This window comes from Bos javanicus, chromosome 17, assembly GCF_032452875.1.
Source record: "Bos javanicus breed banteng chromosome 17, ARS-OSU_banteng_1.0, whole genome shotgun sequence".
Lineage (NCBI taxonomy): Eukaryota > Metazoa > Chordata > Mammalia > Artiodactyla > Bovidae > Bos > Bos javanicus.
The window spans coordinates 5669877-5686586 of record NC_083884.1 but is presented as its reverse complement, the minus strand read 5'-3'; the positions used below and the strand labels follow the sequence as shown (position 1 = coordinate 5686586).

The 16710-nt window shown below is 41.6% G+C and overlaps 1 long non-coding RNA gene across 1 annotated transcript; it reads right to left on the bottom strand.

The window, feature by feature from the left end:
* Positions 1-7421: 7421 nt before the first annotated feature.
* LOC133228512 (uncharacterized) lies at positions 7422-15084 on the bottom strand. Its single transcript, XR_009730232.1, has 3 exons — positions 14041-15084; positions 10690-10756; positions 7422-7642 (listed from the first exon to the last, which is right to left on the bottom strand). It is a non-coding gene; the product is annotated as an uncharacterized LOC133228512 (long non-coding RNA).
* Between the last annotated feature and the right edge of the window lie 1626 nt (positions 15085-16710).

The following is a 16710-nucleotide window of genomic DNA, read 5'->3' as shown; positions in this document are numbered from 1 at the left end:
AACCAACCAGGTCAAGAAATGGAACATTTCCAGCACCCTAGAAGTACCCCAGTGACCTTCCTGAATACAACTCTTTCCCTCCCTTTTTGAGGTAACTATTATTCTAACTTTAGTGATAGCCATTTCCTTGCTTTTCTCTATAGTTTCATTACAAGCATGTGTATCTCTAAACAACATATTATTTGGTTTTGCCCTTTGTCTTGGAACAACAGTATGTAACCTGTTTTGATTACAGCTTTTGCTCAACATGTTTTTTAACCCGTCATACGTTGTTTGGGTTGTTCATATAACTATAGTTTGTTCATTTTAATTGCTGTTTTATGGTGTTCCATTATAGCAATATGGCATAATTTATTTAGCCATTCTATTGTTGATGAATATCTGGGTTGTTTCCAGTTTGAAATTGTTGTAAATACTGCTATAAATATTTCTTGCATATGTATTCCATCACATCTGAGTTTCTGTATGGTATATACCTGGGAGTAGTTACATGTGTTCTAGATTTGAATGAATAATTCCAAGCTGTTTTCTAAAGTGTTACACTCACACCAGCATTGTATGAACCTCATGTCCACACCCTCAACCACAATTGATATAGTCAGTCCTTTTCTGTCTTGCCAGTCTGGTGGGAGTTTGAGCTTGCATTTCCCTAATTGCTGATGCCGATGAGGACTTTTTCATATATCAACTGGCCATTTGTATTTCTTTTGTGAAATGTGTTATCATTTTCATGCCTAATCACTGAGATACAATTTTCCAATATCCTTATAGTCCATATTTGAATAATATATGTCAGGTAAGGTAATACTACCAAATGAGTTACATTTGGGACAAGTTCTTTCCAAAATAAGAATAATTATATTAATAGTTTGTCTAATTATCTCTTATGAATTTGATGATAAACTTCTTAAGAGTAGGTCTATAAGGCTATATTTTTTACATTCCAAATAATGTCACACTTTGAACTATTAAATCGTTGCTGGAATCCCTCATGGTGCTTTGGTGTGACTTAGTTTTCCTCAAGTATGTAGTCAGATGTTTATTCAATGAACCTGTGTAACTAAACTCTTGCTTTGTATTTTATAGGCAACTATGTAACAAATTGTTTCACCTGCACAAATTTTTTTTCATTTCCATTTTCATTCATTTTATGAAAGTTACAATGGCTTTTTCTTCCCTCCTAGAATTCCTGCTAAAATACATGTTTTCTTTTTCTTTTTAATTTTACCCATTAATATCAAATACATACCATCCATGTCACTACCTGACAAATTTTCCCAAGGTATTCTATTTGCCTATTCTATCATGTTCTTATCTGTCAGTTCTTTGTTTGGAGTGAGTGCTGTTTTAAGATTGGATGAAGAACCACAGAAATTAAATCACTTAACCAGGGTCAGAAGATTAAATAAAAAGGAAGCCTGGACTCAGCCCCAAGTCTTCAAGTAGATTGCTTGCTGTTACATCATACACTCAGGCAGCAAGGGAAATTAGTTCCACTGGTCTATGGAATGTTGTTCACCTCCACATGGCAAACCTCATATTCTACCATTGGATAAGGTTACTTTATTTTAAGCCTAATAGCTCTAGAATCAGATTAAGATTGGTACATATAAAAATAAAAGAATACATTTGAATCAGTTCTAATGAGGTGGATGAAACTGGAGCCTATTATACAGAGTGAAGTAAGCCAGAAGGAAAAACATAAATACAGTATACTAACGCATATATATGGAATTTAGAAAGATGGTAACAATAACCAGGTGTACGAGACAGCAAAAGAGACACTGATGTATAGGACAGTCTTATGGACTCTGTGGGAGAGGGAGAGGGTGGGAAGATTTGGGAGAATGACATTGAAACATGTAAAATATCATGTAAGAAACGAGTTGCCAGTCCAGGTTCGATGCACGATACTGGATGCTTGGGGCTAGTGCACTGGGACGACCCAGAGGGATGGTATGGGGAGGGAGGAGGGAGGAGGGTTCAGGATGGGGAACACATGTATACCTGTGGTGGATTCATTTCGATATTTGGCAAAACTAATACAATTATGTAAAGTTTAAAAATAAAATAAAATTTAAAAAAATAAAAGAATAAAAATTTTAAATATTAATACAAATGATAGTGCTAAAAAGGGGCTACATGGAAACCTGCTTTAAAAAAACAAAACTCCTTCATTGCTTATAGCCAGTCTATCACTTGACCCCTGGCCTCTTCAGAGAATAACCATACTTCCTCAACATCTGAAAGAAGAACTACAAAATAAACCAGTAGTGTCGTATCAAATGATGCAGCAAAGGCCCTTGGATTTGGTGATCAGCTCCTTAATAATATCATAGTGCTGTTAAAAATGTTGGAAGATGCCAGAGCTTGATGACATTGTTAAATACAAGAACACATGAGTCTAGAAAACTTATCAACTGTTTGATGAGATTGTCCCTGTGTGGCCTTCCTCATCATCTCAGTTTGCAAAAAGATTGATTCTGAAAATGAATGACAGTTGACTGCTAGTTATAATGGAAAATTAATATAAATTTGAATCACTTGTTATATTTGATAATTTAGCTTTAAAGTTTCAGAAGAATCTTTCATTTGATTTTGTCATTAATAGTCACTATCTTTAGTAAAGTCTAGCCATTATTTTTAAAATAAAATATTGAGTGAAACAGAGTTAAAGAAAATGACTTCATAAAAATATTAAGGTATGCTTACATGTAACTTAACTCTGAAAAGGAAAGGTTTCTAAATGTTTTGGCTTGAAATTCAAAGTTGATTTATTGAGTTAACAGTAAGGAGTTGCTAAAGGTACTAGATCTATAAATATTATTTGTATATTTTTGGTTTTCCAAGGAGTAACGGTATAGAGAAAACATAAAAGGGTTAGGATATCTATCCAAAGTGCAGAATTTTCACATTTCCTTCCCCATTTGATGAACAGAAATTTACTTATCACCTGTTTCCTAGCACTGGACTAAGTGCTGAACATATAATGGTGAAAACAGTGGTGTCCTGGCTCGATGGGGTTTGTGGTCTGGTGCCAATATGTCCTTGGCTTCCCTGATGGCTCAGACAATAAAGGATCCACCTGCAATGCGGAGACCTGGGTTTGATCCCTGGATGGGGAAGATCCCCTGGGGGAGGGCATGGCAACCCACTCCAGTATTCTTGCCTGGAGAATCCCATGGACAGAGGAGCCTGTGGGGCTGCAGTCCATGGGGTTGCACAGAGTTGGACAGGACTGAGCAACTAAACAGCAGCAGCAGCCAGTGTGTCCCAGGCTTGACCCTTCCCCTCAGCTAACACCATCTAAAACTGTGTGAACTGTCTGATGGTGTATTCTTTCCTTGTAGTCGGAGGAAAATTGCTTCACAGCATGGTGTTGGTTTCTGCTATACAACAATGCAACTCAGCCATAAGTGCGTGCATGTGTGTGTGTGTTAGTCACTCAGTCATGTCCAACTCTTTTCGACCCCCATGGACTGCAGCCTGCCAGGTTCCTCCGTCCATGGGATTTTCCGGGAAAGAATACTGGAGTGGGTCGCCATTTCCTTCTCCAACATATATGTGTGTATATATATATAGGCTTCCCTGGTGGCACTAGTGGTATAGAACCCACCTGCCAATGCAGGAGACATAAGAGACATGAGTTCAATCCCTGGGTCAAGAAGATCCCCTGGAAGAGGGCATGACAGCCCACTCCAGGATTCTTGCTTGGGGAATCCCATAGACAGAAGAGCCTGGTGGTGGGCTATGGACCATAGGGTCTCAGAGTCGGACACAACTGAAGAGACTTAGCACATAGGCATAGACAGATAGATAGATGACTGCTTCATTGTCTTGATAAGCAAATAAGTGATCACAGGCTAGAAACTTTGATCTTACTGACATTTTTCAGGTTTTTCACTATGACAATTTTTTTAAATGCATTGAAAGAATAGTATAACTTCTTTTCATACACCTTCCACCTAGATTCAGTCATGGTTAACATTTTGCTATATTTGCCTTATGTACTTTTTCTGAACCATCTGAGACTAAATTTCAGGCATCCTAATACTTCATCCTTTTCCTTAGGTAATATTTCAGCAGATATCAAGAAAAGAATATACCTAAGCCCAACCTTTAATCAGACCTAAAAAAATTAACAAAAATCTGTATCTAAATTTAATCCCCATTTAAATTTTCCTAATTATCCCAACAGCATTTTTTTCCAGCTTTGGTGGGATATAATTGACAGATAGCATTGTATCACAGTGTGATGATTTGATGTGCCTGCTGCTACTGCTACTGCTAAGTCACTTCAGTTGTGTCCGACTCTGTGTGACCCCATAGATAGCAGCCCACCAGGCTCCCCCATCCCTGGGATTCTCCAGGCAAGAACACTGGAGTGGGTTGCCATTTCCTTCTCCAGTGCAGAAAAGTGAAAGTGAAGTCGGTCAGTCGTGTCCAACTCTTAGCGACCCCGTGGACTACAGCCTACCAGACTCCTCTGTCCGTGGGATTTTCTAGGCAAGAGTACTGGAGTGGGGTGCCATTGCCCTCTCCGTTGATGTGCCTACATACTGTGAAATGATTACCTCAATAAGGTTAACAAAGTCATTACCTCACACAGTTCCCTCTGTGTGTGTGTTGGGGTACTTAAAAGTAGTTTAAGATCTACTTTCTTAGCAAATTTCAAGCATAAAATACCAACAGTATTTTTGATTGCTTGTGTCCTGCCCCCAACTTGATCCAATCCGAGTTAACATATTGCATTCTTCAGTTATATTTAAATGTTTAAATATAAGTATTTTTAGGGAAACTAAAAACTGGACTCTCTAATACTATTTGGCAGTAATTGCTTTACATTGTATCATTTTTTAATGTTATATTTTAAGTCCACTAAGAGCATTCTCTAATCTTAGTAAAAAGGTGGTCTTTTCTTCAGTTGCTTTCCCACTCACCTTTGACTCCATGCTGCTTTAGTAGTTGGGGGAGTCACTCACTGAGGTACTAAGCACTCCCCTGTCTTCCAAAAGTTACCTGTACATTTTCTTAGATGCTGTTTCCTTCCACCTTTGTCCTACCATGCCTCCCCTGGAAGGCCCTGCTCTTATCCCAGCCAAAGCCCTTATTACCTCTTTCTCCTCTCCTTGAATTTGTCCTGACTTTGTAGGCACCCTTTCAAGAGCATCTAACTCTCAGTTCTTAGGTTCTCTTATTCTCTACCTGTCTTTCAGGTTACCCCAACCTCTGCTTAACTCTACCAGAGTCTGCACCTGATTTTCTCCACCTGCACTGGAGTCCTTTGTAACGGAACCCACCACCACTACAACCTGTCACCAGTAGAATGTGCTTAGCTCATTATAAAGCAAGGAAGAACATACGTGACAAGAACCTAGAATGTGCTGTCCCTTCATTTAATCCTCACAAAACCTTTCAAGTAGATGCGAGAGGCCCACGTGCCTTTTTCCTCTTCCTGGTCACAAAGAACTGTTTCCCAGCCTCCCTTGCAGTTAGGCTGGAGCCACGTGATTAGTCTGGCCAGCAGAACATGGACTGAAGTAATGTCTGTCATGTCCAGGCTTGATCCCTAGTTTCCCATGAGGTAATTAGCTCCTCTGTCTATAGGCTTAGAAGCAAAGGATGCTCAGATATTGGCTCACATGCCAGAAGGAGTCCAGATTCCTTAGCTGCCTCTTGGAGAAGCACTATCTGACCCAAATCAAACAGTGAACAGAGCAAAATATAAAGTTAAGTTGTGGAGTTTAATCGCAAGTCCTGAGAATGCAACCCTCTTTTGTTATATTGTTTGTATAGAAATAGGAGTTCTGAGTTCCAACTCAAACTATGAAAGGCCTTTTAGGGAAAAGAAAACAAAAACCCTAGGGATTGACTTTTCTGTGAGAGAATCATATGTGAGACCATCAGTCCCCTCCAGATAGGTGTTCAAGGCTTCCTTTTCAATAAACAGGTTTCCATTTCAAGGATGAAGCTATCCTTAGGTTCTTCAGCCTTTCATTCCAGGATTGACATTTCTTTAAATAACCAAACAAAATGTTACGACCTACCATCTTATATGTTATGAAAAGTTTAGAGCCAGCTGTCTCCACTGTGGCTGGCATCCTCAAATTATTTCAGTGCCTTGCCCCTCACTTGCCTTTCTCATTTCATCAACATAAGACTGTTACATGTAGCCGCCTTTTAGGTTGAGGGGTGAGTGAGTGAAGTCACTCAGTCGTGTCCGATTCTTTGCGACCCCATGGACTGTAGGCCACCAGGCTCCTCTGTCCATGGGATTCTCCAGGCAAGGATACTGGAGTGGGTTGCCATTTCCTTCTCCAGGGGATCTTCCCGACCCAGGGATCAAACCCAGGTCTCCGGCATTGCAGGCAGACGCTTTACCCTCTGAGCCACCAGGGAAGCCCAAGAGCCAACATAGCAGAGGAAACAGTTTCAAAATCAGTGTCTCATATAACTTTAAAAAACTGTTGACCAATTGCAACCGTAGTGGATTTGTCAGTGATTATGTCTTTCCTTAGGCCTCTTCCAATCACCCTGAATTTGCTACCCTAACCCCCATATCCCCTTCACATTTCTCCAGAGCAATCAGTCTCTCAATGTAAGCTTCCTCTTACTTTATTAAAAGCAATTCAACTGTCTTGGGTGTCTACCTTTTATTTTAAAAGTCCATCAAACTTGTTGTTAATAATGTGTACAGATGCAAATAACAGAACCCAACTGGCATAATCAATGTAGAGACTTTACTGTTTCTTTTTAAGAAAAAACCCACTGGTAGGGAGTTCAAGGTTGGCACAGCAGCTCAGTAGCGCTTTCCAGCACCCAGGCTCGTCTCTTTCGTTGCATCCTCATCACCGTCTGTATCATGTTGACTTTTATCATCAAGCCTGTTGCTTAATGAATCACAAATTGGCTACTCTTCCTTGGGCTGTTCTTAGTTGCTCAGTCATATCTGACTCTTTGCAACCCCATGAACTTTAGCCCCCCAGGCTCCTCTGTCCATGGAGAGTCTCCAGGCAAGAATACCGGAGTGGATCTTACCAACCCAAGGATCAAACCCAGATCTCCAGCATTGCAGGTGGATTCTTTACCACCCGAGCCACCAGGGAGCCACATCCACATTGCAGACAGGAAGGAAGGAGAAAGGGTGCTGCCTGTGTGAGGAAAAGCCGACTGATTCTTCTCCAACATTTCCAGCACATCTCCATTTAGGTCTCATTGATAGAGTGGTGCCTTGGGGCCACACATAGATCTAAAGAAGACTGAGTAGTATTTTAGCTGGGCGAGTTGTCCAAGGAGAAGTTGGAGTTCTGTAAGTAAGGCAAGTGGGAAGGATAGACAAGGAGCAGGAAACTAGCAGGGTCTGACCCACTTTGTCTTAGTCTGTTCCGTCTGCTATAACAAATCACCATAGACTAGGTGGCTTGTAAGCAACAGAAATTTATTCCCCACAGTTCTGGAGACTTGAAGCTTGAGATCGGGGTGCCAGCATGGTCGGGGGAGGATCTTCCAGGTCTCAGACTGCTGATGCCTTGTGTCCTCACATAATGGGAAGCAGAGGGCAGCCACCTCTCTCCTAACTGTAAAGGGCACTGACCCCATTCATGAGGGCTCCACCTTCATGACATCATCCAATCCTCATCACCTGGCACCATCACAAGAGGGAAAGGGGAGGGGGTAGAGGAACAGAATAGGATTTCATCATGTGAGCATTCAGTCTGTAGCTCCCTCAAAGACGTTTTTCTTAAAACGACCACCTATCCCAGAGACAAAATGCTGATGTCAAAACCCCAGAAATAACTACTACCCTGGTTTTTATTTTATATAGCAATTTCCCCAGTGCTTGGCATGCAAATATCAGTAATATGTAGAATTTTATTTTTGGTTTCTTATAGTTTAAAAATTCTAGCAATATAATTCAGGTGCATTTTTAATAAATGAATTTGTGATTTCCAGATGGTTGGCTTTTAATCTCTTACATCATCATTGCAAAGCACATCTTATTGGTTGCATTTTAAGCTCTTTTTTTAGACCCAAGTGAATGATTAAATATTCATTTCCCTTTTAAAATCCAAAATAAGCATTATTTGTATTTAGTTTAAAACAATCTGAACTTTACAGAAAATTGCAAATACAATATAAAGAACTTTTTTTTTATCTTGAGCTACCATTTGGGAGTAAGTTGCCAACCAGATGCCCCCTCACCCCCAAATACTTCCTGGGGTGCTCAGTCATTTTCCCACATAATCACAATATAACCACTAAAATCAGGAAATAAACACAGATCATTTATATTACCCAATCCTAACACCCCCTCATTAAATTTCATTTTTCGTCCCACTAATATCTTTTATACCAAACAAAAAAAAAAAAAAAAACCAGTTCAGAATTGTCACATATCCTTAGAGTCCTTTAGTCAAAAATGTTTCCTCAATTTTTGTTTGACTTTCATGACCTTGATACTTTTGAAGACCACAACTTGGGTGGGGCCTCCTTCGGTTTAGGTGTGTTTGTGTTTGGCAGGAATACGACCTAAGTGACGCTATATTCGGACGACTCTCAGTTTTGATTTGTCCCATTACTAGCAATGCTCTCTTTAACCTCTTGATCAAAATGGTGTCTGCCCAGCTTCTCCAAAAGGAAGTAACTCCAAAATAAAGTTACTATAAATATTTTTGTGTTTTGAATTAACAAGTATTAATTTGTGAAGAGATAAGTTGTTGTTGTTGTTTAGTCATGTCCGACTCTTTGTGACCCCACCGAGAGTAGCCCACCAGACTCCTCTGTCCATGGAATTTCCCAAGCAAGAATACTGGAGTGGAAAGGAAAGTGCCATTTCCTTCTCCAGGGGATCTCCCCAACCCAGGGATCAAACCCACATCTCCTACATTGGCAGATGGATTCTTTACCACTGAGCCATCTGGGAAGCCAGAGAGATACATTAGCTCTAAGTAAATACTCTATTCCTTATCAAGCCTTCACTTTACTTTTATTCACATCAGTGTGGGTTCCTGGTTTCCTATTTTGTTCAATAGATTTTTTTATTATTTGTTGTGATGCTTATATTGTCTCATATTTCACCAGCGGGAACCCTTTCAATTGGCTCATCTGTCATTTTGTCCCATCCTTCTGCATTTCCTTTTTTTCTGGCACAACAAAATGTTCTCTGCTCTTGTTTTTTCCCTGCCCCAGTGTTGCAAGTGGCCATTTCTTCAAGGAATAGGGTTACCAAATATAGTAGAGATTAATACTTTAAATTTGAATTTCAGATAAATAATAAATAGTGAAGATATATCCCACAATAATTTCTTGTCTGCTTACAGTTTGCTGTATTTTCATATAGTGAATCTGGCACCCTACCAAGAAATCCTGGTTCCCTGAAATGGCAAATGGTATTTAGAAAACCACAATCAGGGTAGGTCTGCTGGTTGCGATTTGAGTTCACAGCTCTCTTGATGGACAGAGGTAGGGAACATGTATACATTCACACACGGACACATTTACATCTGTATTTATATATCAACATTGATGCCATATAGATATATGTACATTACAGTCCATGAGTTCACACTGATAACTTCTCATTCCAATCCTGAAGGCGTATTCCGGGTTCTCCCTTTCCATGTTTATGACTTCATTCTCTGAGGGCAAGAATCCTGGCTCTCATTACTGTTAATACGTACTTGTTTGATCAATGCATTGGTGTATACCAAACTCGCATCACCGACCCTGTCCCCTCCCCTGGGAGGATGCCCTGTTTGTGCTCAGATTCCCGTGCTGGTTCATTCCTACAGATGGATACTCTCTCACCCACCTCAGCACAGACCACCCCACGGTGGGAGTGACCTCTTCGCTTTGCTGAGATCTGCCGCACCCCCGTGGGGAACCTCACCTCTCTTCTGTGCATCCACCCCACCCTGGGCCAATATCCATGTGACTCACACCCGCCCTTTGTGTGCACCCACCTCACCTTCCTCTAAGGACAAGCAACATACAGATGATGCTTAAGTAAGAAGTTTGTGTTACTTTTCTTATTCAGGACACTCATAACTCATACGGAGAAGGCAATGGCACCCCACTCCAGTACTCTTGCCTGGAAAATCCCATGGACGGAGGAGCCTGGTGGGCTGCAGTCCATGGGGTCGCTAAGAGTCGTACACGACTGAGCGACTTCACTTTCACTTTTCACTTTCATGCATTGGAGAAGGAAATGGCAACCCACTCCAGTATTCTTGCCTGGAGAATCCCAGGGACTGGGGAACCTGGTGGGCTACCGTCTACAAGGTCACACAGAGTCAGACACGACTGAAGCGACTTAGCAGCAGCAGCAGCAGCAGCATAACTCATAACACAGGGTTTTCAAAGTAAAGGAGGCTTTGACAAAGGCAACTGGAAAAACAGGGATATTTTTATTCTTTTGCATTGAGCTGATGCTAACCATTACTTACTGACTAATAGTAAAAACCCAAGAGAAGTCAAAATTAGAAGGGCAGACCTCTGTTTAAAAACCTATGTTTGTCTCCACTTCCTCTCAAAAACCCCTAAATTAACAGGAAAGAAATAAAAAGGCAGAAGAAATACAAAGAGCACAGGAGATGAGATGAGAGCAGAGAGGACATTATCAGGAAATTCTAGAAGATAGACAGATAGACAAGGAATGACTAACTTAGAGAAAATGAGGCTAAAACTTACGTTCCTTCAGCAAACATTCCTTCAGCAGCGTGTCCAGCGGTAACCAACCAATCCCTGATGTGAAACCCTAGAAAATGTCAGAAATTGAAGTCACTGGTTACTCTGACGTACAGGATAAAGTGAAAAACAGGCTTATTCTTCAATGTGAATGAGCAATCAAGAATCACCAGACCCTTGAGGGAGGTCTTATATGAAAGCAAAAATGAAAATTAACCTGGACAAAACTAAGACAAAGCAGAAGAAGAAAAATACCAAAGATCATGAAAAATAGATGAAACTCATAGGATAGTGATTGTGTGTGTGTGTGTGTGTGTGTGTGTGTGTGTGTGTGTGTGTGTGTCTGTATAGATAATTAAGACATCTTTAGTAACAGGAACTTCATAGATGATGTCTTGGTTTGAAAAACCATGACATGTCTGTATCAGTATGTTATTTAGTCACATGTTCTAAGGAGAGAAACACCTAAAGAGTTAAAAGTGGTTACCTCTGGGGAAGCCACATTAGATAAGCGAAAAACAGGTGAATCTTGATATTTTCAGAAACCCACGTAGTACTTTGTTAAAAATAAGGATTTGATTTAAAAGTTGTTTGTATAGATTGAAACATCTTTAATGTCAGAATCTGACACCTGGATTCAATTCAGTGAGCACGTCTACGCTTTTACTGTTTACGTAATTCTGTACAGATCTTAATCCCTGAAACTCAGTTTACACATTTATGGCACCCCATAAATGTGTACTCTTGCCTGGAAAATCCCACGGACAGAGGAGCCTGGTGGGCTGCAGTCCATGGGGTTGCTAAGAGTCGGACACGACTGAGTGACTTCACTTTCACTTTTCACTTTCATGCATTGGAGAAGGAAATGGCAACCCACTCCAGTGTTCCTGCCTGGAGAATCCCAGGGACGGGAGCCTGGTGGGCTGCCGTCTATGGAGTCGCACAGTTGGGCACAACTGAAGTGACTTAGCAGCAACTTGGGGATAATCTCTTAATCTGCTTGGGCTGCCGTAACAAAATACCACAGACCAAGGGGCTTAAACAACAGTAATGTATTCCTCAGAGTTCTGGAGACCACAAGTCCAAGATGAAGGTGTTGGCAGGTTGTTCTCTGGGGCCTCTCTCTCTGGAGTTCTTCCAGGGGTGCTCGTCACTAGGGTCTCTTACTCTCCTTATAAGGACAACAGCCATGTTGCATTAGGGCCTACGCTAATGGCCTCATTTTAACTTCATCACTCCTTCAAAGACCTTGTCTCCAAATACATCCTGAAGTCCCAAAGACTGGGATTTTAACATGTGAATTGTAGGGGGAGCACAATTCAGTCCATCTACCTGCCTACCAGATTCATTCATATGCCAAGATTTATTGGGATTCCTTTAATGTTCCAGCCTGTGCTAGAACATGTTCTAACATGTTCCAGCATTCCTGCCAAAACCATTATTCAAGCTTTGTGTTTACTGACCTCTCTCTCTCACACACACACCTAAATGCTCATCTTCTGTGTGTGTGCTTTGTTTGGCTGCGTGGGGTCCAGGTTGCTCTGAGCAGGGGCTGCTTTCTAGTTGCAGCGTGTGGGCTTCTCATCACCCTGGCTTCTCTTGTTGAGGAGCTTGGGCTCCAGAGCAAGCAGGTTCATCCGTGTTGGCGCACTGGCTTAGCTGCCCTGTGCACTAAGTAATGTGTCATCTTCCCAGACGAAGGTTTGAACCCATGGCCCCTGTATTGACAGGCAGATTCTTAAACACTGGACCATCAGGGACATCCGTTTTTTGTGTCTTTAAAATCTAAATAGCTTACGTGTTTTTCAGGGACTCACTTTACCCCATCAGGTATGTCAGGGCCCTAGGACTTGTTCAGGTTGATATTATGTGATCATAATTATCTCCCTGTTCTGATTATCTGTTGCTGCCAGCCTGAACCCTAGAATCCTGTTATCCCCATTCATGCTGCGGCAACAGTCTTAATCCAGCAGCAGTCCCCAGCCTTTTCGGCACCAGGAACCAGAAACCGGTTTCATGGAAGACAACTTTTCCATGAACCATGGGTGAGGGGTGTTTTCAGAATGATTCAAGTGCATTACATTTATTACACTTTAATTCTATTATTATTATATCAGCTCCACCTCAGGTCATCAAGCATTTGATCCTGGAGGCTGGGGACCCCAGGTCTAGAGCACCAGTAATTCTGAGATTCTCAGAATTTATTAGCACTTTCCATATTTCAGTGAAGCTTGTGCTAAGTTGCTTCAGTCATGTCCGATTCTTTATGACCCTATGAACTGTGGCTCACCAGGCTCCTCTGTCCATGGGATTCTCCAGGCAAGAATGCTAGAGTGGGTGCCATGCCCTTCACCAGGGGATCTTCCCAACCCAGGGATCGAACGCACGGCTCTTAGTGTCGCCTGCGTTGGCAGGTGGATTCTTTACTACTAGCGCCACCTGGGAAGCCCACTTAGTGAAGGAAGTGCCCTCTGAAGCCCCAACCCCAGGGAACCTTGTTAGCAGGTGGGTTCTCTGGTATTATGTAATAAGTACAGTCTTAAATCTAGTCTGCTTGAATAAGTTTACCCCTTTCTCATCTTTCTTCTAAGAAATGCAAGCACCTCCAATTCAAGTACATTGTTTTCAAGTTTCGAAGAGCAATTCCTGCTATTTACTATGGATACCTAGCAATACTTGCTATTTACTATCTAGGCATCCTACCAAGATATTACGTTTTGAGTCACTAAATAATGCACCCATATTAATAAACTCTCTTCTGTCCAGCCTTATAGTCTGTCCTCCCTGATCCACCATCTTTAATATCCGTTTCTAGGCAAATTCTTCCAGTCCTGGTGGTTCATAACACTGCCAAGTTCTGCAGTGCTTTTGGTGAATAATCCCTTTCTTCACATAGCAGTATTTTTCTGCTTGGCTCACAATAAGGAGCAATAGAGAGAGGCAGGGAAAGACCTTGCAGACATGCACCATCTTGCAAGGCATCTGCCCCAGTGAGGCCTCTGCACAGTCTGCAGGCGGCTGGAGACTGGTTTCCTCTGGCAAGAGGGAGGGCTCCAGAGAATTCTGGCTCAGATTATTCAGAGGAACCGAGGTAGTCAAGTCCTCAACCCCATCTACCCAAATGGGCTTCTCTCCTTCCCTTTCAGTCTCCTGACTTTAGCAAAAGAACCAGTCTGGGCTGTGAACTCAACCTCCTTTTTTTCTTTTTAGTGCTGCTGTATTTAAGATCAAATTTGAAATCTTACTGTTCAGCTCAGTCTACCCTCTGTCTACAGGAAATGAGACCCCCCCTTTAAAAGATGACATGGAAGACTTCTGACTTTCTTTCAATCCAAATTCTAAATGAATGGTTACCTGGCCTGAGTCTGTTACTTGCTTCTTTCATGCCTCCTCAAGCAGTTGATAACAAACCAACTCCAAAATCCTAATAATTGCCATTGCCTCCCATTTGGTTCAAAAGCTAGGCCGGGACATTTTCTTACACCAGTACATGAGCCCAATTTACCACAGGTAAGACTCTTAGCAGTGATGCAACAGCATGCCAGACATTATCCTGGCCTCACTTACCAGCAGTAACAGGGTCCTAGTTGTCATCTGACCAACAAGAGATCCAATTCTAGAATCTTGTTCTGAGAGTCTCCTTTATTACCTCACTTCTAGGACCTACTCACTTAGATGAGGTTCCTCCAGAACTTAGGGATTTGAGTTTGCAAATAGTGTGTCTGAAGAGTAAAATGTGATGCTAGGAGGTAGCAGGAGAGGAGTGAAGGGAAGAGAATCCGAAGCACTTTCATGAGCAGGGTACCGCTGACGACAGCCGGGGCTCAGCCCACAGGAGCCTGCTGGGAAACACGGGCTGCACGGAAAAGACGTCCCACCCCGGGGGCAGGCAGACGGGGAAGTTTGTCCTTCCGCTCCTGCTGGTCATTGGCTAAGGACTGTTTGCCAAGCATGAACCTGTCACACAAACGGAGAAAAACTCCCTCAGGCCACAGGCAGGGTCACATGTGCTTCCAGTAAGATTGAGTTGAACTGGATCATTCCAGAATGCCTACGGAATGTGGGCCCGGCACCAATGGCTGTCAGCTACACCTTTCTTGACTCCCTATCTAAAATAACACACACCCCATCACTACACTTTCTCCCCTGCTGCTTTCCTTTTCTTTACAGCAGTGTTTCTACCTGGCATTCTATTATGTTTATTTATAGTTTCCTTCATATATGCCCTACAATGTAGACCAGAGACCTCATCGGGTTTATTCACTACTATGTGCCCCATTCCTAGACAGTGCCTAAGGCACGGCATGGACACAGTAAGTATTTTTGAATGAGTAAGTGAATGAAAAAAGGTAATATTTGCAACATGGCTTGCAAACACTTAGCTTCTGTGGTTAGGATGCTAGGAAGGAGAAGATTAGGGGTTCAGAAAAGGGGCTCACTGAAGGATGAGCTTGGTGTGTCAAGAGAAATAAACATGGGAAAGTTGTTCCATTCAAAAACTTTTCAGTCTCAGTTGATTCAGAGGAAAGCCAGCTAATTCATTGAGGAGGAATCATAAAATTTTAAAAATTAATGCTTTTAAAAAACTAATAAAATGATCATTTCTGGCAAGGATTATCCATGAATACAGAGGAGACGTTCACTTGTTGCTAATGTATAGTCCATAAGTTACTTGCTAATTGCAAAGGAAAAAATATACCTCATGGAGGAGAGATCTGGCATTCACCGCCTTAAACAAATGATCAAATTGAGAATCATGTAGTGGAACAATCTACTTACCTCCTTACGCGATGTAGTATGAAGTACATAGCATGACTGATGAAATAGTCTTGCCAAACATAAGTCAAGCCTTTGGATTAAACTTCCAAAGCATCGAGGTATAAGTTAAACACCACCAGAAGCAGATAATCAACTAAGTCTTTTTTTGTCTGGCTTCTTTCACTTAGCATAATTTTTTAATTCAATTTTATTTTTTGAAGCAGTTATAGGTTCACAATGCAGTTCAGAGGAAGATACAGAGATTTCCTATATACACCCTGCCCTCAACATGCACAGCTTCCCCCAGAACCAACATCCCCCATCAGACGGGGACACTTGTTACAGCTGATGGAGCTACATTGATCTGTCATAGCCACACAGGGTTCACAGGTTACATTAGGGTTCACTCTTGGTGTCATATATTCGGTAGGTTTGGATAAGTGTATAATGACATGTATGCACTGTCATAATACATACAGAATCTTTTTCCTGCCCTAAAATTCACCTGTGCTCTACGCATTTATCCTGCTCTCCCTCTCTCCCTGCTAAATGGTAGTAACCACCAATCTTTCTGCTGTCACCAGAGTTTTGGCTTTTCTAGAATGTCATATAGTTGGAATCATACACTTGGTAGCATTTTCAGACTGGCTTCTCTCACTTTGTACTAAGCATTTAAGGTTCTTTCATGTCTTTTCATGACTTGATAGATTGTTTCTTTTTAGCACTGAGTCATACTCCGTTATCTGGATGTGCTGCAGTATATTTTCCCAGTCTCACCTACTGCAGGACATCTTGCTTACTTTCCAATTTTGGCAGTTATGAATAAAGATGCTATAAATATTTGTGTGCGGGCTTTTGTGTGAACATAAACTTTCAGATCCTTTGGGTGAATACCAAGGAGCGCAACTTCTGTATCACGTGGTAAAGAAACCACCCCCTGAACTGTCTTCCAGAGTAGCTGGACCGTTTTGCTTTCGCACCAGCAATGAAGGAGCATTCCTGTTGCTCCACACCCTTGCCAGCACGTGGTATTGCTGTTGTTCCAGATTTGGGCCTTTCTGATAGGTGTGTCTTGGTGTCTTGTTTCGGTCTACAGCTCCCTGATAACATATGACGTGGAGCATCTTTTCATATATTTACCTGCTATTTGTGTATCTTTTTTGGTTAGGTGTCTATCAAGGTCTTTGGGTCATTTTTAACCTACTTGTTTCTTTTCGTGAGTCCTTTTATATTTTGGATAAGTCCTATATCAGATTGTCTTTTGCA